The sequence below is a fragment of the Gorilla gorilla genome, chromosome 16 (assembly GCF_029281585.2).
Source record: "Gorilla gorilla gorilla isolate KB3781 chromosome 16, NHGRI_mGorGor1-v2.1_pri, whole genome shotgun sequence".
NCBI lineage: Eukaryota > Metazoa > Chordata > Mammalia > Primates > Hominidae > Gorilla > Gorilla gorilla.
Window position 1 is genome coordinate 79716462 of NC_073240.2, and position 24364 is coordinate 79740825.

At 48.1% G+C, this 24364-nt stretch overlaps 1 long non-coding RNA gene across 1 annotated transcript in view; it reads left to right on the plus strand.

The window, feature by feature from the left end:
• LOC129527161 (uncharacterized) overlaps window positions 1–24364 on the plus strand; it is a 38331-nt gene that overhangs the window by 4626 nt on the left and 9341 nt on the right. The window contains exons 2-3 of the long non-coding RNA XR_008672119.2: window positions 17631–17810; window positions 18081–18218. This is a non-coding gene — a long non-coding RNA (uncharacterized lncRNA). The remainder of the gene's footprint in view (window positions 1–17630; window positions 17811–18080; window positions 18219–24364) is intronic.

Here is a 24364-nt window from a genome sequence, read left to right on the forward strand (position 1 = left end):
CACCGTGAGATGCTAAGGTCATGTCTTGGTCTTTGCGATCCCTGCCACCAGCACAGCAAACCCTAGAGATCAGGAGGATCTGGGGAGGGGACACACAGCCCTCCCTGGCCAATGCCACAAACTGCTGCCAAGGCCCAACAGTAGATTGGAGGCTTTTTTGAAATGCAGCCTTGGAGTTTGTGTTTTCAAATCCCACGTCTGATGACAGTCCCTGCCTGCTTCCTCCTCTGTCCCAGGTCCTGGTCTTTACTCCATCCACACCCTGCTGGGTGCCTTCATTTTAAAGCTTCTCGGAAACCATAGGATACAAAAAAAGGATACAAAAAATGATAAGCCTTAGTCATGCCCTCATGATGCAAAAATAATTCAACTGGAAAAACAGGAGCAGCCAACTCCAAATTTCGGGGAGTGAAGTGTACATTTTGTTTTTGTGTTTTTCGGTTTTATTGTTGTTGTTGTTGTTGTTTGAGATGGAGTCTCGCTCTGTTGCCCAGGCTGGAGTGTAGTGGCACAATCTTGGCTCACTACAGCCTCTGCCTCCTGGGTTCAAGCAATTCTCCTGCCTCGGTCTCCCGAGTAGTTGGGACTACAGGCATTCGCCACCTCACCCAGCTAATTTTTGTATTTTTAGTAGAGACAAGGTTTCACCATATTGGCCAGGCTGGCCTCAAACTCCTGACCTTAGGTGATCCGTCCACCTTGGCCTCTCAAAGTGCTGGGATTATAGGCGTGAGCCACCATGCCTACCCCAAAGTGTACATTTTGAACAAAGCAAGAGATTTGATATTTCAACACATATTTTATGTCATTGTTCAGAGTGTCAAGTATCCAGTTAGTGAGCTTCCCCCCCGTATCTTGATATAAATTATTTCATTTATTGTTTAAATGATTATCATACTATATGACCCAACATCTCCAGTAAGCTTTAACATAGCTAAAACATTACCAGAAACTGATCAAAATTTAAAAAGAAACTATATTTATTCTGCTTCCATATATCCATTTATATATTGATAGATTGCTTAAAAAGTAGGAAAGGGCTGTATGTGGTGGCTTTTGGGAGGTTGAGGCAGGAGGATTGCTTGAGCCCAGGAGTTGGAGACCAGCCTGAGCAACATGGCAAAACCTTGTCTCTACAAAAAATTAGCCGAGTGTTGTGGCACACATCTGTAGTCCCAACTAATCGGGAGGCTGAGGTGAGAGGAATGCTTGAGCCTGGGAGGTCGAGGCTGTAGTAAGCCGTGATTGTGCCACTGTACTCCAGCCTGGGGAACAGAGTGAGACCCTGTCTCAAAATAATAAATAAATACTAATAAATAAAAAGTAGGAAAGTATAGCAAAACACTGTCCATTTAAAATTATAAATGAATAAATAACAAAGAAAATGAGGCACACAATTTTTTTTTTCTTTTTGAGACAGAGTCTTGCTCTGTCACCAAGGCTGGAGTGCAGTGGCATGCTCAGGGCTGACTGCCTGACTGCAGTCGCAAACTCCCCAGGCTCAGGTGATCCTCCCACCTCAGCCTCTCGAGTAGCTGGGACTACAGGCGTGTGCCTCATGCCCAACTAATTTTTGTATTTTTTGTAGAGATGAGGTTTCGTTCTGTTGTCCAGGCTGGTCTCAAACTCCTGGGCTTAAGCGATCTGCCCTCCTCAGTCTCCCAAAGTGCTAGGATTACAGGCATAAGCCACGGCACCTGGCCGAGGCACACAATTCTTAAAAACAAAATAAAACCTCTTTGGGCCTCAACTTTCTTATCTGTCTAGTGTAGACAGTGACCCTACACCCCTATTTCATGTGTTATCTAGAGCAGTGGTTCTCAAGCGGGGGTGATTCTGCCTCCATGGAATTTGCAATGTTTGGAGACATTTTTGGTTGTCACAACCAGGGAGAGGGTGCTACTGGCATCTAATGGGTAGAGGCCAGGGATGTGGCTAAATGACAACCCCCTGCAACAAAGAATTCTTCAGCCCCAAGTGTCAATAGTACCAAGGTTGAGAAACCCTGCTCTAGAGGAGTAAAGAAAGGGTTTGAGGCATTTGGCAAAAGTAAAAGCCTTTATGTTTTATTTTGTATTTTGCTGTAAGACAGCACAGAATTAAAAATGTAAGCTTTACAAACATCGGAAAGTAATTATTCCCTTCCAAACCTGACCCCTGGTCCCTCAGTGCTCCTTCCCAGGGGCCATAACTTGTTTCAGTTTCTCATGAATCCTTCCAGAAAAATGCATTGCAAACGCAAAGATATATTTTACACACATGCTAGCATATATCCTCTCTGTCTTTACCTGGCTTTTAAAAAAAATTTAACACTATAACTTGGAGGCTGGGTGCCCTGGTTCATACCTGTAATCCCAGCACTTTGAGAGGGTAAGGTGGGAGGATTGCTCAAGCCCAGGACTTCAAGACAAGCCTGGGCCACACAGTGAGACTACAAAAAATAAAAAATTAGCCAGAGAGGCTGTGGTGAGCTATGATCATGCCACTGTACTCCAGCCTGGGCAACAGAGCAAGACCCTGTCTAAAAAATATATATACATAGGCCAGGCGCGGTGGCTCATGCCTGTAATCCCAGCACTTTGGGAGGCCGAAGTGGGCAGATCACGAGGTCAAGAGATCGAGACCATCCTGGCTAACATGGTGAAACCCCGTCTCTATTAAAAATACAAAAAGTAGCTGGGCATGGTGGCGGGCGCCTGTAGTCCCAGCTACTCAGGAAGCTGAGGCAGGAGAATGGTGTGAACCCGGGAGGCAGAGCTTGCAGTGAGCCGAGATCGCGCCACTGCACTCCAGCCTGGGTGACAGAGCGAGACTCCGTCTCAAAAAAATATATATATATATGTATATATACACACACACACACACACACACACACACATATACATACATATGTATATAAACTTGGAGATGGCTTCATATCCTTGGTTGTGGAGCTTGTGGCACATAAGCCACAATATGAGATCTATGAGAGCAGGGAATCTTTATTTTGCTCTCTAATGTGTCCTAAGTACTTTGAACAGTGGCTGGCATATACTATGTGTTCAATAGCTATTTTCAATATTTAAATAAATGTTACATGATTGATATTCCATTATGTGCATATGCCATTATCCTCAACTCCTACTGAAGGATATTTAGATTGTTTCCAATCTCTTTCTGGCCATGTCCACGATGCACCCATGTGAGTACATCTGTAGGATGAAGTCCTTGAACTGAGATTGCTGTCAGAAATGTGTGCATTTGTAACTTTGATAGACAGGTATTGCCAAATTAAAGACATTATTTTTGGTGGGTCCCTTCCACCCCAGTAAATTGCAAGGATTGCAAAATAATCGAAAATGCCAGTTTAGGTTGCAGATTTCTAAACAAGGATGCTCAAAAAAGCTCCCTCATAAGACAGAACTGGGCGGAGTATGAGCTGTCCTTGAAGATGTATGGGATGATTGACTTGGAAAGGGATGCTGAGCTGCCACTGTGGGCCTGATTAGTCATTGTTCTGGAAGCCCTGGAGACATGGATGTTTTCAATCTATCCCCATTCTCTAGAGCACTGCGGCCTTCACCTGCGAAAGCCATGGCCACAGCTGCCTCTGCAGCTTCGGAGTGTGTCCTGCCCCCACACTGTAGGGGAGAAATGCCACAGGAAGAGTCATGAAAATTATCCACATTGAGATTTCAGAGCCATCAGTTAGCTGATGGGAAAAAGGCTCATGATTGGCTTCTACTGCCTTTGAGCTGCCACTTGGGCAGTGAGAATGATGATTTGATGGAGGCAAGTTGAGATAGTGAAGGAATGCTGTATTTTCTATCTTCTGTCACTGTGCCTTACACACAATGTCTCATGTAATCTTTCCAACATGAAGCAGATATTATTTTCCTCATTTTATGGATGAAGAAACTGGGGCATGGAAAGGTTAAGTAACTTCCCCAACGTCCCACATTTGGAAGTGTCGGGGCCAGGACTGGCCTAATTCCGGTGCCTGGATTTCTAATCGCTCCATATCACTGCCTCTCCAAATTACCAATTTCGGCTTCTATCATTAAAGGATCTGTTTCTTCAGGACTCCTCCTTTTAGAGTTGTTTCTAAGTCGGTCAGACAGCTCGATATATGGGAGGCTGCCACATCCCCTTCACCAGAGACTCATTGATGAACACCTACTAAGTGCTAATTGCCAAGAGCCATGATGATTTCCAAAGGGACCCTTAATGATAGCTATCACGTTCTTCCTGCAGTCAAATCTTATCTTCACTTCTAGCTCATCAACACCGAGAGGGTACGGGCCATGTCTGATGGGCTGGTGCTTAGTAGGATCTCAGAAACCTGCTGTCTGAGAGTCTAACCAGTGCTGGAAGTGTGAGCCAGTGCACCCTACCTGACCCTTGTCCTGGCACAAACCCAACCATCTTTGGGTTTCTTTACCACCTTGATGCTACAGCTTACTTATTGGCTTGGCTGTTTTCTTCTTCTTCTTTTTTTTTTTTTTTAGACTGAGTCTTGCTGTATCGCCCAGGCTGGAGTGCAGTGGCGTGATCTCGGCTCACTGCAACATCTGCCTCCCAGGTTCAAGCAATTCTCCTGCCTCAGCCTCTTGAGTAGCTGGGATTACAGGTGCCCGCCACCACGCCTGGTTAATTTTTGTATTTTTAGTAGAGACGGGGTTTCACCATATTGTCCAGGTTGGTCTCGAACTCTTGACCTCAAGTGATCCACCCGCCTCAGCCTCCCAAAGTGCTGGGATTACAGGTGTGAGCCACCACGCGTGGCCTCTTCTTCTTTTTAAAATTGTGTTTTTCTTCTTTGTTCACACCATTGTTTCAGCAATGGATGTTCCATATTTTTGTGTCTGGAAATAATTTGAAAACTTTTAATGCTTTTCTATTGTGTTTACTGAATATTTAGGAGCTCTTTCTGCTCATTATTTATCTTTTATTTTTTCATGCATTTTACTAACTTGTGTAAAGAAAATATTTGTTTTCACATTTAAAAATTAGAATCCCGGCTGGGCATGGTGGCTTACACACGTAATCCCAACACTTTGGGAGGCCAAGGCGGGTGGATCACCGGAGGTCAGGAGTTTAAGACCAACCTGGCCAACATGGTGAAATTCCGTCTCTACTAAAAATACAAAAATTAGCTGGGTGTGGTGGCGGGCACCTGTAATTCCAGCTACTCAGGAGGCTGAGGCAGGAGAATCGCTTGAACCCAGAAGGCTGAGGTTGCAGTGAGCCAAGATCGTACCACTGCACTCCAGCCTGGGTGACAAGTGAGACTCCGTCTCAAAAATATATAATAAATAATAAATTTAAAAAATAAAAAATAAAAATCAGAATCCCTGCTGACAATAAGATGCTAGATAAAATGAATTACATGGATCATCTTTCTTTTTTTAAATCAATAAATCATTTCACTCTTTTATTTATCTAACAAATACTCACTCATTTCTGCTGCCTGCAGTACAGCTTAGACAAGAAAAACAGCATGAACCTTATTTTGAAACTGCTATTGCCAACATAAAAAGTGAAGTTGGTTATGTAATTTTGGGGTTGGGAAGAATATTTTAAAGATGAAATCAACAGCAAAATCTGTAGGAAAACAGTTTATAGATATGCCTGCATGAAAAGTAAAAACTTGTCCATATCTTAAAACTTCATAAATCCAACATCCAAAAAATAGGAGATCTAGCAAGATCAGAGGAAACCGAGGGAAGACTATCAAATAAATAATACAAGAATTTTCTCAGAACTGAAGCACATGAATTTCTAGATGGGTTTACTGGCTTCCAGCACACACACAAAAAGACCCACACCAAGACATGATATCTTGGCGTACCGTAACTCTTGGATATTAGAGAAAATTGTTTCCAGATTTTCCAGAGAAGGAAGAAAAATAGTCCCAAAGACTCTGTAATTGGAGTGGCAACAGAATTCTCCTCCAGCAATGCTACAGATTAGAGGTAAACAGAGCAATGCCTTCAAAATTCTAGGGAGAATGGTTTCCAACATAGGATTCAACTCCCAGAGTCTTGATCAAGTGTAAGAAAGTGGAATAAGAACACTTTAAGACATACAAGCTCAAACTTTTTTTTTTTTTTTTTTTTTTTGAGTCAGAGTCTTGCTCTGTCACCCAGGCTGGAGTGCAGTGGTGTGATCTCAGTTCACTGCAACCTCCACCTCCCAGGTTCAAGCAATTCTCCTGCCTCAGCCTCTCGAGTAGCTGGGACTACAGGCGCCTGCCACCATGACTGGCTAATTTTTGTATTTTTAGTAGAGGCAGGTTTTTGCCATGTTGGCCAGGCTGGTCTTAAACTCCTGACCTCAGGTGATCTGCCTGTCTCAGTCTCCCAAAGTGCTGGAAGTACAGGCGTGAGCCACCGCACTGGGCTCAAAATATTTGCCTTCCATGCACCCTTTTTCCAAAAGTTACTAGAGGTTGTGCTCCACCAAAATGAAGAAGTAAGTCAAGAAAGAGAAAGGCTGAGGACCTAAGGAACAGATCCAACACAAACATAAGGTGATGGGAGCCCCCAGAATAATAGTAAAGGTAGATTCCGGGATCACAGCTGGTTAGTAGGCCAGAAGAGACACCAGTCCAGACAGAAACAGGAAGGCAGAGACCTAGGAGGGAGGCTTCACAAGAAAGGAACAAAACCCAAAGAAATAGAGATTATTGGCTCTATGAACAGGAACCCACAAAGGCTTAATTGCAAACCATCTGAATGACCAATTGTAACACCTCGTGGTGGAGACAAGACCCACAGGCCTAGCTCAGCTCAGCTGCCTCCCTCCAGGCTAGATTCAGGATCTGGATGTTCTTAAGGTGAGCTGCACATAATGATGGAATGGGTGGCAGGCTCTGGAGTTAAATATAGTTGGGTTCAAGTCCCAGCTCTGCTATGTGTTTTTTGTTTGTTTGTTTTGAGATGGAGTCTCACTCTGTCACCAGGCTGGAGTGCAGTGGTGCAATCTCAGCTCACTGCAACCTCCGCCTCCTGGGTTCAAGCAATTCTCTTGCCTCAGCCTCCTGAGTAGCTGGGACTACAGGTGCTTGCCACAACACCCAGCTAATTTTTGTATTTTTAGTAGAGATGGGGTTTCACCATGTTGGCCAGGATGGTCTCGATCTCCTGACCTCGTGATCCACCTGCCTCAGCCTCCCAAGGTGCTGGGATTACAGGCATGAGCACTGTGACCGGCCTTTTTTTGTTTTTGTTTTTCAGACAGGGTCTTGCTCTGTTGCCCAGGCTGGAGTGCAGTGGCGTGATCTCGGCTCACTGCAACCTCCACCTCCCAGGTTCAAGCGATTCTCCTGCCTCAGACCCCCTAGTAGCTGGGATTACAAGCTTGCACCACCATACCCGGCTAATTTTTGTATTTTTAGTAGAGACAGGGTTTCACTGTGTTGGCCAGGTTGGTCTCAAACTCCTGGCCTCAAGTAATCCACCCGCCTTAGCCTCCCAAAGTGCTGGGATTACAGGTGTGAGCCACTGCACCCAACCAATCCTTCTGAGTCTTAAATCCTTAGTATAAAAAAAGAGCTGGTGGCTGGGTCCAGTGGCTCATGCCTGTAATCCCAGCACTTTGAGAGGCCAAGGCAGGAGGATCACTTGAGCCCAGGAGTTCGAGGCTGCAGTGAGCTATGATCACAGCACTTCACTACAGCCTGGGCATAAGAGCTAGACCCCAACTCAAAAAAAAAGGGCAGAGGATTAAAATAACGACCCATGATATAATAATGATTACAGTAACACCCTATGGCATTATAATAATGCCCCAAATGAGATGATATATGTGAAAGTACTTTGTAAACTAGTGTGAGTCACAGTGGAAGTTCCTTAGCAACCTCTGCCAACCTAGCTCACTACAACACCACCAATCTCCCAGTAAAACACAGAGACTAATGCCCAGCCATGCTAGCCCATTGCTACTAGTACAGTATAGTTTCCTTCCCTACATTAAATGTGGCCCTTTGGACCAACAGCAGAGCATCACCTAGGAGTTTGTTAGAAATAAAGCATCTGGGCCAGGCACGGTGGCCCACACCTGTAATTCCAACACTTTGGGAGGCTGAGGCAGGCGGATCATGAGGTCAGGAGTTCGAGACCAGCCTGGCCAATATGGTGAAACCCATCTCTACTGAAAATACAAAAATTAGCCTGGTGTGGTGGCATGCACCTGTAGTCCCAGCTGCTTGGGAGGCTGAGGCAGAAGAATCACTTGAACTCGGGAGGCAGAGGATGCAGTGAGCTGAGATCATGCCACTGCACTCCAGCCTAGGTGACAAAGTGAGACTCCGTCTCAAAAAAAAAAAAAAAAAAAAAAGAAAAAGAAAAGAAATACAGCATCTGGCTGGGTATGGTGGCTCATTCCTGTAATCCCAGCACTTTGGGAGGCTGAGGCCAGAGGATTGCTTGAGACCAGGAGTTCAAGACCAGCCTGGGCAACAGAGCGAGACCCTGCCTCTACACAAAATCAAAAATTAGCCAGGCGTGGTGGTGCATGCCTGTAGTCCCAACTACTTGAGAGGCTGAGGCAGGAGGATCACTTGAACCTGGGAGCTGGAGGTTACAGTGAGCTGTGATTGTGCCACTGCGCTCCAGCCTATGTGACAGAGTGTGACGCTGTCTCAAAAAACAAACATACAAACAAACAAACAACAGATATACTATGTCCTTCTGAAGGGAGGAAGGAAAATTAATAGAATACAGGCCAGGCGCGGTGGCTCACGCCTGTAGTCCTAGCACTTTGGAAGGCCAAGGGGGGTGTATCGCTTGAGCTCAGGAGTTTGAAACCAACCTTGGCAACATGGCAAAATTCCATCACTTCAAAAAATACAAAAATGAGCCAGGGTGTCAGGGAGAGGCAAGTGGAGATAGTTTGAGCCTGAGAGGCAGAGGTTGCAGTGAGCCAAGATCGGGCCACTACACTCCAGCCTGGGTGACAAAGCAAGAGCCTGTCTCAAAATAAAATAAAACAAAATACAGCATTTAAAAACATTATTTTATTTTTCAATTTTTATTTACTTATTTTTTTTGATACCAAGTTATGAGACTGGCTAATTTTTTAATTTTTGGTAGAGACAGGGTTTCACCATGTTGCATTATGTTAATTTTCTAGTTAAAAGTTGAGCAACCCTATGAGGTAAACTTACTACAGGTTGAGCATCCCTAATCCAAAAATCCAAAATCTGAAATGCTCCTTTTGAGCACTGACCTCATGCCACAGGTGAAAATTCCATACCCGACACCTTTGCTTTCTAATGGTTTAATGTACCTAGACTTGGTTTCATGCACAAAATTATTTTAAAAAAATTTATTTCTGTAAACTGTTTGAGTGCAGAGATGTTCTTCACAATCTCAATACAGTACAAATTTCTTCCCCAAAACAAAATGAGCAAGGAAAAGAAAAAGAGCTATATAAAATGTGCCCATGAAGAACCAAGCCAATCTCATCTTTCTTTAAAAACAAAACAAAACGATCCTTTTGAATGTGTCGTGCAGGCCTAGGATTGAGGCCGCAGGCTTTTGGGGCACCATGAGCCCAGGGCTTTGCTTAACTCACAGCTAGTGTGGCAGGCGGAGTAGCCCCCTAGCCCCAGCCATCCTCACTGCTTGCGCAGAAGCTTCCTGAACCTAAGGGATCTGTTCCCAGCTCTCCTTAAATTCCCAGTCCCCACCCTGTGCCTCACTTCCTAACACCCTCGTTGTTTTAGGAGTCCCAGAATTGAATCCTGAAATACTCCCCCTGTCAACTCTGGGCTCAGACCTTTGTCCTTTTCTGTGTCACAAGGAAATTTCAGTCGAGAGGGCGGGAACGGGTGTTTTCAGACCGTGCAGCAAAGCCATTGCCAGGCAAGTTTTAAGGCAAATTTTATCTCTTCTTATTTGGTCTGAGCCAGACCTAACCTTCTCACCACCAAGCAATCCTGCCTCTGCTGGACCTGCAACTTAGGCAACTCTGGATGGAGGTGGGATGAGGGAGCCCAGGACAGATTTCAAGAGGTCTGGGAATGGATGTGTGCATGCACAAAATTATTTAAAATAATGTATAGACTGGGCATGGTGGGTCACGCCTGTAATCCCAGCACTTTGGGAGGCCGAGGCAGGTGGCTTACCTGAGGTCAGGAGTTCGAGACCAGCCTGGGCAACATAGTGAAACCCTGTCTCTACTAAAAATACAAAAATTAGCCAGGCATGGTGGTGCCCATCTATAGTCCCAGCTACTCAGGAGGCTGAGGCAGGAGAATTGCTTGAACCCAGGAGGCGGAGGTTGCAATGTGCCGAGATCGTACCACTGTACTCCAGCCTGGGCGACAGAGGGAAACTCCATCTCAAAAGAAATAAATAAATAAATAAAATAAAACAATGTATAAAATTACCTTCACGCTATGTGTATAAGACGTATATAAAATATAAATGCATTCCATGTTTACACGTAGACTCCATCCCCAAGATTTGCATTATACATATGCAAATATTCCAAAATCCAAAAAAATCCAAAATCTAAAACACTTCTGATCCCAAGCATTTTGAATAAGGGAAACCCAACCTTTATCTCCAATGCACAGACAAGAAAAAATGGAGAGTAAGTCCCTTGCCAGTAACTGGCAGAGCCAGGACTTGTAGGTAGATCTGTCTGCCTCCAGGTGCCAGGCCCCACAGCCATCACCCTATTCCCTGGCGGGAAATGCCAAAAGTGTAGAGAAAATACAGATGGTGCAGAAACATTTGAGAAATGTACAGCCTTGCCAGAAATTAAAGGAATGCAAATCCAAGCAACCGTGGAGCATTTACCACCTATCAAATTTGCGAAGGTTTTTGTGCTTTTGCTATTTAATTTGCTTTACATCCAAGTAATACATGTTCATGGTTTAAAAGAGTCAAGTTGTATTACAGAAATACAAGCTGAAAACCAGCCCACTCTGCCCTAGCCCATCAAAAACACACACACACACACACACGCACGCACGCACACACGCACTCATGCAGTGGGAGGAGGGGAAGGCCCCTGAGCCAGGCCTGTCTCCCTGCCATGGCCTTGACCTACTGTCTGTTGCTTCCGGACCTCCCCACTTCCTCTGGGCTCTCCAGGGACTCCGGGAATACTGCCCTGATATTTCTATGATCTTCCCAGTGCAGCAAAGCAAGGGGCCGAGTGGCCTATTGTGGAGATGGGAATGGGGAATCAGAGGGATTATGCAGCAAGACACCAAAACTTGACACAGTCACCTATAATCTCATGGTGGGAAGTTTTCTCAAGGGAAAAATCAACACTGGCCACATAATTTGTACAAAACTACATGTGGAAATGCTATATTTTCATTGCAGTAATAATATAAAGAGTTTTGTGTTTTAGGGTTTTTTTTTTTTTTTTGAGACAGGGTCTTGCTCTGTCACCCAGGCTGGAGTGCAGTGGCATGACCATGGCCCACTGCAGCCTCAACCTCCTCTGCTCAAGTGATCCTCCCACCTCGGCCTCCCAAATGTTGGGATTACAGGGGTGAGCCACTGCACCTGGCCATAAAGGGATTTTTTTTTTGAAACAGGGTTTCCCTCTGTTGCCCGAGCTGGAGTGCAGTAGCACAAGCATGGCTCACTGCAGCCTCCAACTCTTGGACTCAAGTGATCCTCCTACCTCAGCCTCCTGAGTACCTAGGACCACAGGCACATACCACCACACCCAGCTAATTTTTTTTTTTTGGTAGAGAAAGGGTCTCACTATGTTGCCCAGGCTGGTCTTGAACTCCTGAGCTCAGGTGTTCCTCTTGCCATAGCCTCCCAAGGTGCTAAAATTACAGGTGTGAGCCACTGTGCCTGACCATAAAGATACTTTTTTAAAAGAAAAATAAATGCATCCAGCCAGGCGCAGTGGCTCACACCTGTAATCCCAGCACTTTGGGAGACCGAGGTGGGCAGATCACTTGAGGTCAGGAGTTCGAGATCAGCCTGGCCAATATGGTGAAGTCCTATCTCTACTAAAAATACAAAAATTAGCCAGGTATGGTGGCACACACCTGTAGCCCCAGCTAATCGGGAGGCTGAGGCAGGGGAATTGCTTGAACCTGGGAGGTGGAAGTTGTAGTGAGCCAAGTTGGAGCCACTGCACTCCAGCCTGGGCAACAGAGCAAGACTCTGTCTCATAAATAAATAAATAAGAAAAGGAAATGTATCCCCAAATTGTGACCCTCTCTCACCAATAACTGTTTCTCTTGGGAGACTCCCCTGATGTGCAGATTTTAGGAGTGTTGTCAGCAGAGCACCTCAGGGAAAACTGGACAGGCTCTTCAGAGGGAGGCTTCTGTTCACCTGCTGGGTGGGCCTTTGGGCAAGTCCCCTCTCTGAGCCTGCTTACTCCTGTGTAAGTCAGGATCACATTCCTTGTCTCACAGAGCAGTCATGGGGACCAGATGAGATGATCCTTATAAAATGCCTGGCACTGGGCCTGGCACATAGTAAATGCCCAGCCAATGCAAAGAAGCTGCAGTGAGCTATGATCAGGCCATTGCACTCCAGCCTGGGTGACACAGTGAGACCTTGTCTCTAAAAACACTCTTAGAATTAGAAGGTGTCTCATTTTACAAAAGAGAAAACAGACCAGAATGGGAAAGTTACTTCATTTTACACAGAGTGTTAGGGCACAGAGACTAGAACCCAGGCCACTTGACATTCAGTGACAACTTCCATTCAAGGAAGAAAAAGTCCCAGGCATCAGGCCCTGGTGGAAGGAAACCCTGGGAAAGCATGATCTAATTTTGCAAACTTTCAATCAGATTCCCAATTCATCCAGGCTCTGGCCTAGTCTATGTCTTGGTAAGTAGGTTAATCTCCCCTTTCCTAACCGCTGGGGAGAGAATGTCACTTAACTGCAGATTCCCTGTCTCCTGGGCAAGCAAGGCAGAGGCCTGGGAGTGATGGGGAGCCTCTGGAGGTCGTGATTGATTGAGGGCAGGAGACATGAGGGAGATCTGCCCTCTAGGGACCACCTCCCAGCTCCTGGTGGCATGTTGTGCCTGTGTTCTTTTTTTTTTGTTTTGAGACAGAGTCTCACTCTGTCACCCAGGCTGGAGTGCAATGGCGTGATCTTTGCTCACTGCAAGCTCTGCCTCCCAGGTTCACGCCAATCTCCTGCCTCAGCCTCCCGAGTAGCTGGGACTACAGGCACCCGCCACCATGCCCGGCTAATTTTTTGTATTTTTTAGTAGAGACGGGGTTTCACCGTGTTAGCCAGGATGGTCTCGATCTCCTGACCTCATGATCCACCCGCCTCGGCCTCCCAAAGTGCTGGGATTACAGGCGTGAGCCCGGCCTGTGCCTGTGTTCTTGATGGAGGTAGGAAAGAAGGAAAAGGCAAGTGCACGGTATGCGAGGGTTGACATACGGTGGGAGCTCCAGACTAAAGTTGGTGGAGAAGGTCCAGAGAGGGCCTTCAGCAAAACGGGAGGTCACTGTAGCCTCTCAATAATAATCACAAGAAGAAGAGTTCCGCACCAGGCACAGAGCTGAAGGCTTTCTCTCTTGAGGCTGGTTAATTCTCCTATGACCCTGACGAGGGGTTATCAGCATCTTCCTTTACAGATAGGCAAGATTAATTAGTTAAGCCCCGGCCGGAGGTGATGGCTCACACCTGTAATCCCAGCATTTTGGGAGGCCGAGATGGGTGGATCACCTGAGGTCAGGAGTTCAAGACTAGCCTGGCCAACATGGCAAAACCCTGACTCTACCAAAAAATACAAAAATTAGCCAGGCGTGGTAGCAGGCAGGTGTAATCCCAGCTACTTAGGAGGCTGAGGCATGAGAATTGCTTGAACCTGGGAGGCAGAGATTGCAATGAGCTGAGATCCCGCCACTGCACTCCATCCTGGGTGACAGAGCAAGACTCCATCTCAACAATAAAATAAAATATGAAAAATAAAAACTGGTTATCCCCAAGACACATACCTGGTAAGTGGTATAAAGGGGACCATGGTCTCCTCCTCCCCTGGGAACCCTCCCATCCCTAAACTCATACCCCTTCCTTGAGTCTCCTGCCCTGCCCTTCAGTCTCTGTCTTGTTACCCTGCTTTGTTTCATTGTCACTCTTTCCCCCATGAGTTCATCTCATTTATTTGTTTGTCTTTATCCCCCAGTTAGAAGACACACTGCAGGCTGCATCCTGCGTGCTTAGCAAGGTGGTTGGCACATAATGGGCATGCAATGAATGCTTTTGGAAGTAAACGGAGTGGTGGCAGAGGGAAGTCTTTTCTTAGGAAGTGATATTTGGGCTGAGGCCAGAGTGCTGAGAAGGAGCAGCCACATGGTAATCTGGGTGAAGGGCATTCTTGGCAGAGGGAACAGCAAAGGCAAAGGCCTGAGGCAGGCCAGAGTGGTGTATTTGGGGAAGGGCCTGTGTGTCTGGAGTGAAGTGAGCAAGACTTGGAGTGGTAGGTGACAAGGTCTAGGAGGTGGGCAGAGAGACCACAGACAGAGGACTTGTCAACCCTGGCATACAGTGGGATTGCCTAGGCACTTTAAAAAATACCAGGGCTGGCTGGGCACGGTGCCTCACACCTGTAAACCCAGCACTTTGGGAGGCCGAAGTGGGTGGATCAGCTGAGGTCAGGAATTCAAGACCAGTCTGGCCAACAAAATGAAACCCCATCTCTCCTAAAAACAAAAATTAGCTGGGTGTGGTGACGCACGCCTGTAGTCCCAGCTACTCGGGAGGCTGAGGCAGAAGGATCACTTGAACCCAGGAGGCGGAGGTTGCAGTGAGCCGAGATCATGCCACTGCACTCCAGCCTGGGCAACAGAGCAAGACTCTGTGTCAAAAAAAAAAAAAAAAAAAAAGCTGTAGTGGGTGCCTCTGTCATGAGGCCTTGTAGTCCAAAGCAGGAAATCTGGATTTTATTCTAACTATAGGAGGAAGTCACTGGAATTGGAAGCCAAGGCAGGATTGGGATCAGCTCAGAAATCACCTCCTCCAAGAAGCCTTTCAGGATTCCCCAGGCTTTAGGCCCCTCCTCTGTGCATGCTGAGCATGAGTGCTGACCCAGTCTTAGTCTCCCAACACTGGACTTTTTTTTTTTTTTGAGATGGAGTCTTGCTCTGTCACCCAGGCTGGAGTGGAAAGGCCTGCCATCTCGGCTCACTGCAACCTCCGCCTCCCAGATTCAAGCGATTCTCCTGCCTCAGCCTCCCAAGTAGCTGGGATTACAGGCGCACACCACCATGCCCAGCTAATTTTTGTATTTTAGGTAGAGACAGGGTTTTACCATGTTGGCCAGGCTGGTCTCAAACTCCTGACCTCAGGTGATCTGCAGCCTTGGCCCCCCAAAGTGCTAGGATTACAGGCATCAGCCTTCGCGCCTGGCCCAGCACTGGTCTTTTAAACCCTGTTTGCATGTCTCTTCCTCTGACTGCTCCTAGATTAGTTGCTTCTCCGTCTTCAGCCCAGTTGTAAGCAGCGCGGCTGACCTTGGGAAGAAGGTCAGGGATACTTGCAGAGCAGACCACAGTGAAGGTGGGAATAAAGGGTACCCATGGCTAAAGCAGGGGAGGAGAAATGCCTTATCAGGAGCAGGGGTTCAAGGAAGCAGGGCTGGCGGGCAGGGGGCTGCCAGGCCCCACTGGTCGGACTTGGGCACTCCTCCTTGGTCTTCAGTTGGCTATCTCGGGGCCCACAGGGGAGGTGGAGGGGCGCACTGCCTCCACGGGAAGAATTTATATGACCTCCCTTCAGCGCCCCCCGAGTATCAGAGTCCCTCTGGGAGGCACTGGGAAGCTGGAGCTGCGTCCTAGGGCGGGAACCGGCAGCCGCGGACCCACACCTTGGGTGAATTGCAGACGCTGTTTCCTCCGGTTCGGGCTTCTGGCCCCCGCGTTTCAGTTCACCCGCAAAGGGTCCCCAGTTCAACGCTAATTCAAGGGTGAAGAAGCAGCTACTGGAAATACAGCTCGGAGGCCTTTGGGGTGGGCCACGGGTGCAGCTGGCCAATCGCAGGCTAGCAGGTGGTTCCCCAGTTTTTTAAAGGTGCTGCCGCGAGGCACTGCAGACCCCTTAGTTCTCTCCCAGCGGCTGCCGGTGTTGGAGTGGATCTGAGCGGATCCCTGCATCGCCATCTACGGCGATGGCATCCGCCAGAGGCAGGGTCGAATCGCCCGAGCTGTCTGGGCGGTGCTTCCCTTCAGCTGGCCGGAAAAGGCGTCGGGGGCTGCTCCCTAACAGCTCCCTGGGCAACGGATCAGAGAACACTAGCCCGGCCCGGAGTCCCCGCAGCCTGCAGGGCCTGGACGGGGTGGTGGGGGCCGTCCGGGCGCCGGCGCTGCGGGCGCTGATTGCGGGCGCCTACTGGGCCCTGTGCGCTGTAGGCCTGGTGGGCAACGTGCTGGTGCTAGTCCGGGTGAGGTCCCAGCAGCGGCGCCGCCACTGGCTGCTCAATTGCTTCCTCCTCAACCTGGCAGCCACTGACCTGCAGTTTGTGCTAACGCTGCCCTTTTGGGCCGTGGACACGGTGCGCGACTTTAGCTGGCCCTTCGGAGGTGCCATCTGCAAGGTGATGCTGACACTCACCGTGCTCAATATGTATGCCAGCATCTTCCTCCTCAGTGCCATGGGCGTGGCACGCTATTGCATTGTGACTGGCGCGCTGCCTCCGAGCCATCGGGGCGCATCACGGGCCAGCTGTGTGTGCTGCCTGCTCTGGGCTATGGCCGTCCTGGCTACGGCGCCCACCGCCCTGTTCGCCACGGCAGCTAGGGTGGGGGGAAAGCACTCGTGCCTGCTGCGCTTCCCCGCCGGCGGCCCCAAATGGCAGGTGCTCTGCCACCTGCAGAAGATCGCAGTAGCCTTCGTGCTGCCGCTGGCCACGCTGGGCACCTGATCGCTGCTGCTGCGCTTCCTGCGACTGTGGTGCGCACGCTGGCCGTCGAGGGTCAGGCGCCGACTGCGTTCCCGAGTCACCTGTGCGCTGGCCTGCGTGCTACTGGCCTTCGTGCTCTGCTGGCTGCCCAGCCAAGCGTTCACACTCTGAGGGGTGCTGATCAAACTGAACGCCATGCCCTTGGACCGCGCTTACTTCCTGGCCCAGGCCTACCTCTTCCCGGTCTCCATCTGCCTGACGCACTGCAACAACAGCCTCAATCCGCTGCTTTACTGCCTGCTGCGGCGCCACTTCCGACAGGGCCTTCCAGAGCTGTGTAGCTGAGCCCAGCGGCCGGTGCCCCTCCGAGCAAGCTCCCACGGCAGCGCCCCAGCGGCTGCACTCTCCCAATGAGGGCCGCTTGTCGCTGCGTCAGTACCAAGGGCATGGGGTAAATTGGCTCATTTCGGGTTGGGGCGATGACGTCAAGAAGCAGGGTCCGACGTCAAGGCCGGTATTCTGGGGTCTCTCAGAAGGTCAGGGTAGGTCCATTGGTGGAGATTACTTAAGATTGAGAGTTCACCATTAATCTGTGTATCCTAAGGTGAGTCCCATCTCCCCTGGCTTCAGTTTCCCCATTTGAAAAGTTTGGGGATGAGATGAATCCTGGGGACTCTGCCAGGTCTAGCACTTTGATCCTCCTAGCACAGCCTTCGCAAACAGTATGAGCTCCATTCATTGCACTTTAAGGGACTTAACTGTCCTGGCTTCTGTTTTGTTTCCTTTTTATTTTTAGGAGGGAGCTCCCAGGGAGAGGTCTGGGCCATTTTTGGAAACCTACAATGGAGGAACATCAGGCTCAAAGACAGCCCTCAATGGCTGAAGATTTCTGAGCTTTCATCTTTAAGACCTTCCTGTTACATGTCCTCTTAAGATCCTGGGGACTTGGCTGACCCCAAGCAGCACTGATTCGTCGGTATGCTGACTCTAAGAGTGCTAGATGTTGCATGAAAAGGGGCTGCAAGAAGCAGCCAGAGGGCTGGAGCTGTGCAGTTTGGAGAAGGGGACAGGGTAGTCACCCTCTCCTACCCCCAGGCTGGATGAAGCAGCAGTGGCCCGGGTGGCCACAGAGGGCAGAACTGGGACCAGTGGTAGAAAAGTCATAGGAAGCAGATTTCAATCCTAATTATGACAGAGTTTTTCCATTTTTGAGCAACTGAGCCTCATGAGCTCCCTGTCTTTGAAGGTATTCCAGCAGAGAGTAGCTGATCACTTACCAAGAATGTTGGAGACAGAATTGGTGCATCTAGTGGGGCTGTGGAGTGACTAGATGATTTCTGCAATTCCTTTTAGACTGGAGACCCTGCACCTGATATGGGACCAGGTAGTAGTATAACTTCAGTGTTTGCATGATGTAAGCCTTAGCAGTCAGCATCCTCTCTTCCCCTGCTCCCCAAAAGCACCTGAAGGTTAATCTAAAGACAGCCAAGTTAAATCCTTTCTCTGGTAGGCAGCACTTGAGTCTCATATTGATGCAGAGCCACCATAAAGCAGCATTCTCAATATACATCACTCGAGATTAGATGGCCAGAGGTCAGAATTTAATTTGCATACTTGCAAAAAGACCTGCTCATAAATTTCATGCCTGATGCGTTGAATGGAGAAAGACTTGATGCTTGAACATAGAGGGAAAAACACATTCCACAATGCCTGCTGTCCAAGCAAGGAGCCTACACAGGACCTTGTGTCAACCCAAATGTCTACAGATGTATCATCCCAGAGCAGCCCGAATTGGGGGTGATGCCCATAGCTAGTGCCTGATGGAATAAGCGTGCCTGAACTGATTGGTGTGGGTGATACTATTATTCCTTCAAAGTACTCCAGATGGAAGAATCTTAGCTCCTATTGTAGCGGTTGTCTTAAAAGGAAAGTTATATTTTTGGAAAGAAGAAAACACAGTGTCAGTTCTAGGAGTCAGGAAACATTTAAAAAATAAAGAAAGAAGAGAATGCAGTGGTTCACAGGTAGCTCTAAACCTTGATTATTTTTCTTGGTGTTCTTTTTTTTTGAGATGGAGTCTCACTCTGTTGCCAGGCTGGAGTGCAGTGGCGCGATCTCGGCTCACTGCAACCTCCACCTCCTGGGTTCAAGCAATTCTCCTGCCTCAGCCTCCTGAGTAGCTGGGACTACACTACTGGCACGTGCCACCATGCCCAGCTAATTTTTGTATTTTTAGTAGAGACAGGTTTCACCATGCTGGCTAGGATAGTCTCGATCTCTTGACCTTGTGATCCACCCGGCTCAGCCTCCCAAAGTGCTGGGATTGCAGGTGTCTGAGCCACCGTGCCCGGCCTTTCTTGGTGTTCTTTTTAAAGTGAGTCATGGCCGGGCGCAGTGGCTCACACCTATAATTCCAGCCCTTTGGGAGGCCGAGGCCAGCAGATCACCTGAGGTCAGGAGTTCAAGACCAGCCTGGCCAACATGGTGAAATCCTGTCTCTACTAAAAATACAAAAATTAGCCGGGTGTGGTGGCACATGCCTGTAGTCCCAGCTCCTCTGGAGGCTGAGGCAGGAGAATTGCTTGAACCCAGGAGGTAGAGGTTGCAGTGAGCCAAGATCACACCTGGGGGACAAGAGCAAAACTCTGTCTCAAAAAAAATAAAAAATAAAAATAAATGAAGTGAGTCATTTGTAGCTCATTTCTCCCTCAAGTGCAGGGGTATGTGTTTTGTGGGAGCAATAGGAGGGAGAATTCCCTACTGATACTTTCCCCTATCTTCCTGTAGCCTATCCCCTGAATTAGAACCAGTCCTAAGAATGAAAAGAGTGCTGAGGCGGGAGAATTGCTTGAACCCGGGAGTCAGAGGTTGCAGTGAGCCAAAATCGTGCCCCCGCACTCTAGCCTGGGCAACAGAGTAAGACTCTGTCTCAAAAAAAAAAAAAAAAAAGAATTAAAAGGGTGGAGGCCAGGCGCAGCGGCAGTGGCTCATCGCCTGTAATCCCAGCACTTTGGGAGGCCGAGGCGGGCGGGTCACTTGAGGCCAGAAGTTCCAGATCAGCCTGGCCAACATGGTGAAACTCCATCTCTACTAAATATATATATATATATATATATATATATATATATATATATATATATATATATATAACTTAGCCAGGCATGGGGGCACCTGCCTGTAATGCCAGCTACTAGGGAGGCTGAGGCAGGAGAATCACTTGAACCAGGGAGCAGAGGTTTCAGTGAGCCAAGATCATGCCACTGCATTCCAGCCTAGATGACAAAGTGAGACCCTGTCCCCCACCCTCCAAAAAAGAAAGAAAGAATACCTTATTAAATAGAACTCCAGGGCAACAGTCACTTTTTTTTCTTTTTCTTTTTTCTTTCTTTTTTTTTTTTTTTTTTTTTGAGATGGAGTTTCACTCTTGTTGCCCAAGCAAGAGTGCAATGGCATGATCTGGAACCTCCACCTCCCAGGTTCAAGCGCTTCTCCTGCCTCAGCCTCCTAAGTAGCTGGGATTGCAAGTGCTTGCCACACCCAGGTAATTTTTTTTTTCTTTTTTTTTTTTTAGACAGAGTCTTGCTCTGTCTCCAGGTTGGAGTGCAGTGGCATCATCTTGGCTCACTGCAACCTCCACCTCCCGGGTTCAAGCGATTCTCCTGCCTCAGCCTCCCAAGTAGCTGGGACTACAGGTGCCTACCACCACGACTGGCTAATTTTTGTATTTTTAGTAGAGACGAGTTTCACCATGTTAGCCAGGATGGTCTCGATCTCCTGACCTCATGATCTGCCCGCCTCGGCCTCCCAAAGTCCTGGGATTACAGGTGTGAGCCACCACTCCTGGCCTACGCCCAGCTAATTTTTGTATCTTTAGTAGGGATGGGGTTTCATCATGTTGCCCAGGCTGGTCTCAAACTCCTGACCTCAAGTAATCCGCCCACCTTAGCCTCCCAAAGTGCTAGGATTACAGGTGTGAGCCACTGATCCTGGCCAACAGTCACTTCTAAAACCATTCTCTTTAAAGAATATTGCAGAAAGCTATGCCAGTTACTCCATAAACACCATATAGTGGACAGCAGGGTGTGGAGGCAAAGGCATTCAACTTGGAGTCAGCCTGGTCAGAAGCCCCTACTCTGCCTTGCCCTGTGACCTTAAGCAAGTAACTTTGCCTCTCTGAGCCCCAGTTTCCTCATCTATAAAATGAGAAAAGTTGAGAATTCCTTGTGCATTTTTCAGATCAGTGGTTAATTTTTACCCACTCTGTATTCTTTTCTAATTACTCTTTATGCACAAATTGTTTTTGGGTCATTTCTTGCCACAAAGTTGAGATCCTAGAAAATAGTGAACTTTTAGTTTCTGAATGTTTTCTTTTATGAAGGTCAGGGTGAAATTTTATTGGCTTTTGTTATAAAAGCATCAGTTGCTCACCCAGAAGAGGATTGGCTCTTAAGAGGGGAAGATCAAATAAATACACATATTGCCAGTACTGGACTGTGCGCCCAGCTCTGAGCTGTGCTCTTGAGTCCTCTGGGAACTGTGCTACGGCGTGGACATGGGTCTCTGGTGTGCCTCCAAAGGAAGGCATGGGGTTACTTGGAGAAGATGGTCCAGATAGGGCGGCTGGAAGAGTGAGTAGAGAAGAGAGACACAAAGGAAATGCATGCAGAGAAATGCAGAGTACATGAGATTTCTGAAGGAAAGAACAAACCCCAGAGCTTGTAAAAGAGCCATGAGCTGGCATTTATTGAGCACTTGACAATGAGGCAGGTGCAGCACTTTGTGTATGTTTAACCTTCACAAATGTTTTGAGTGCATCATATTATTTATGCTGTATGGAAGAAGCTGAGGCTCAGAGAGGTTATGAAATTGCCCATGGTCACACAGCTTATAAGGTGGCATAGCAAGTGTTTCAGTTCACAGCTCCCTGATTCTGAAGTCCAAACTCTTGGGGTTTTTCATTTGTTTTGTTTTGTTTTGTTTTTGTTTTTGTTTTGTCCTTGAGGCAGGGTCTCTGTTGCCCAGATTGGAGTACAGTGGTGCAATCATGGCTAACTGCAACCTAGACCTTCTGGGCTCAAGTGATCCTTCCACCTCAGCTTCCCTAGTAGCTGGGACCACAGGCACATGACACCATGCCCAGCTTTTATTTTATTTATTTTTATCTTATTTATTTATTTATTTTTGAGACAGAATTTTGCTCTTGTTGCCCAGGCTGGAGTGCAACAGCGTGATATTGGCTCACTGCAACCTCCATCTCCCGGGTTCAAGTGATTCTCCTGCCTCAGCCTCCCTAGTAGCTGGGATTACAGGCATGCACTACCACGTCAGGCTAATTTTGTACTTTTAGTAGAGACGAGGTTTCACCATGTTAGTCAGGCTGGTCTTGAACTCCTGACCTCAGGTGATCCATCTGCCTCGGCCTCCCAAAGTGCTGAGATTACAGGGGTGAGCCACTGCACCGGCCTTATTTTACCTTATTTTATTTTATTTTGTACTGAGACAGAGTCTCACTATGTTGCCCAGACTGGTCTTGAACTTCTGGGCTCAAGCAATCCTCCCACCTTGGTCTCAAAAAGTGCTGAGATTACAGGTATGAGCCACTGCGCCTGGCTCCAAACTCATAATCACTAATGGCTCATCTGCCAGGTGCCAAGAAGGGAAGCAAAGTGCTCTAAAAGGCCAAATAAGAACTTATATCCTGTGCACAGAGGCAACAAAGGAGCCAGGCGCCTGGGAAAAGAATAGGTGCTCTGGGTGAATGAATGAATGGCGGCTGGGTCGGTGTTGGTGTCAGATGCTGCAGAGGAGGGGAGGAGGGTGAGAAGCGGTGTCCTGAGCAAATCATAAGCATGTGTGATATTGTCATTCATCCCAGCACATGCCAGTCCCCTCAGCGGCAAATGGGGGAGGGGTGGGAGGGGCAGCTCTCCATCTCCTGCACCCCCTCCAAGAGGGCAAATGTGGGTGGGTAGCTGAGAGAGCATCTTCAGCTCACAGAGGTGTCCCCCACCTCTCACAGCAGCCTGGCTTCTGCAGGCTAGGCCCTGTCAAGATTTCTGTGCTGAATTCTCTCCTGAAGAGGGCAGGCTGCTTCTCTGAGCTCCCCACCCTAAGTCACACAGCCTCGCTGGTGTGGAGCCCCTCCTGACTCTGGCCACCTTTGTCTTTTCCCCTTCAGACAGGACAGCAGCTGAGCCTTTCTTTCTCTTCTATTCCACCTCGCTCCTTCCCCTCCGTGGAATCTTCCAGGTGTTGGAACCTCAGGCAGAAATGTTCTAGTCCTGGCCGGGTGCGGTGGCTCACGCCTGTAACCCCAGCACTTTGGGAGGCCAAGGTGGGTGGATCACCTAAGATCAGGAATTCGAGACCAGTTGGCCAACATGGTGAAACCCCGTCTCTACTAAAAATACAAAAATTAGCTGGGCATGGTGGCAGGCGCCTGTAACCCCAGCTACATCAGAGGCTAAGACACGAGAATCACTTGAACCCAGGAGGAGGAGGCGAAGGCTGCAGTGAGCCAAGATTGGCACTCCAGCCTGGGCGATGGAGGGAGACTCTGTCTCAAAAAAAGAAAAAAAGAAAAGAAAAAACTATTCTAGTCTTTTCCTCAGCCCCAGCCTGCTCTCTTGGGGGCCCTTTTATTCCCACTTCGTGCCCCCTGCTCCACCCCCGTGTGTCCTGTGCCCTTTCTCTGTCTGTATTGTGGCTGTCACTCTCCACTCCCGGGCACCCTGCACTTCCTCTGGCCTACCTGGCTCCCCCGGCACAGTGCTTTGCCTGTGAAGTATAGAAACCTGAATGCTGAGTATGTTTTCCTGTCTTCTTTTCAATTATGAACTGTCAATGTCTGTGTCTGACTTTTGCTTGAATTGCTTATACAGTAGGTTCTCAATAAATAACCAATATATGAGTGCACTCTACATGGTGCATCCTCACTCTCCAGTTCGCCTGTGTATGATGCTGTCTTCGGTCTCTTTCCTCATTCCCTTAGCCTGAGCAGAGTCTGCCAAAGCCTCGCATAGATTGCAGAAGGCTGCTTCTAAAATCCAAGCTCTTGAGGAATGGGCCAGCTGGCCTGAGTCTTCTCTGGCACTCACATTTGTTCAGCCTGCCACATTCCCGTTTATGTCATCATCTCAGTTAATCCTCACAGCATCTTTGGGAGCTGGATCTCATTATTATTCCCATCTCCTGGAGGAGCAAACTGAGGCTTCAAGCAGAGGAGTGGCATACAGCTGCTCCTGTATGCCACAGAGCTGTAACAACAGAGCTGAGAGACAATCCTAGGTCCCCTACCCTGCACTGCCTTTAATAAGAGTTGTCAGACAGGAGTTAATCAAGACAGAAATGATTAGAGTAAATGTGGAGGTGACTGATGGCTTGCTACTTTCTATAGTTGTTTTATTTTATTTATTTATTTATTTTTGAGATGGAGTCTCACTCTGTCGCCCAGGCTGGAGAGCAGTGGTGCTATCTTGGCTCACTGCAACCTCCGCCTCCTGGGCTCAAGCGATTCTCCTGCCTCCCGAG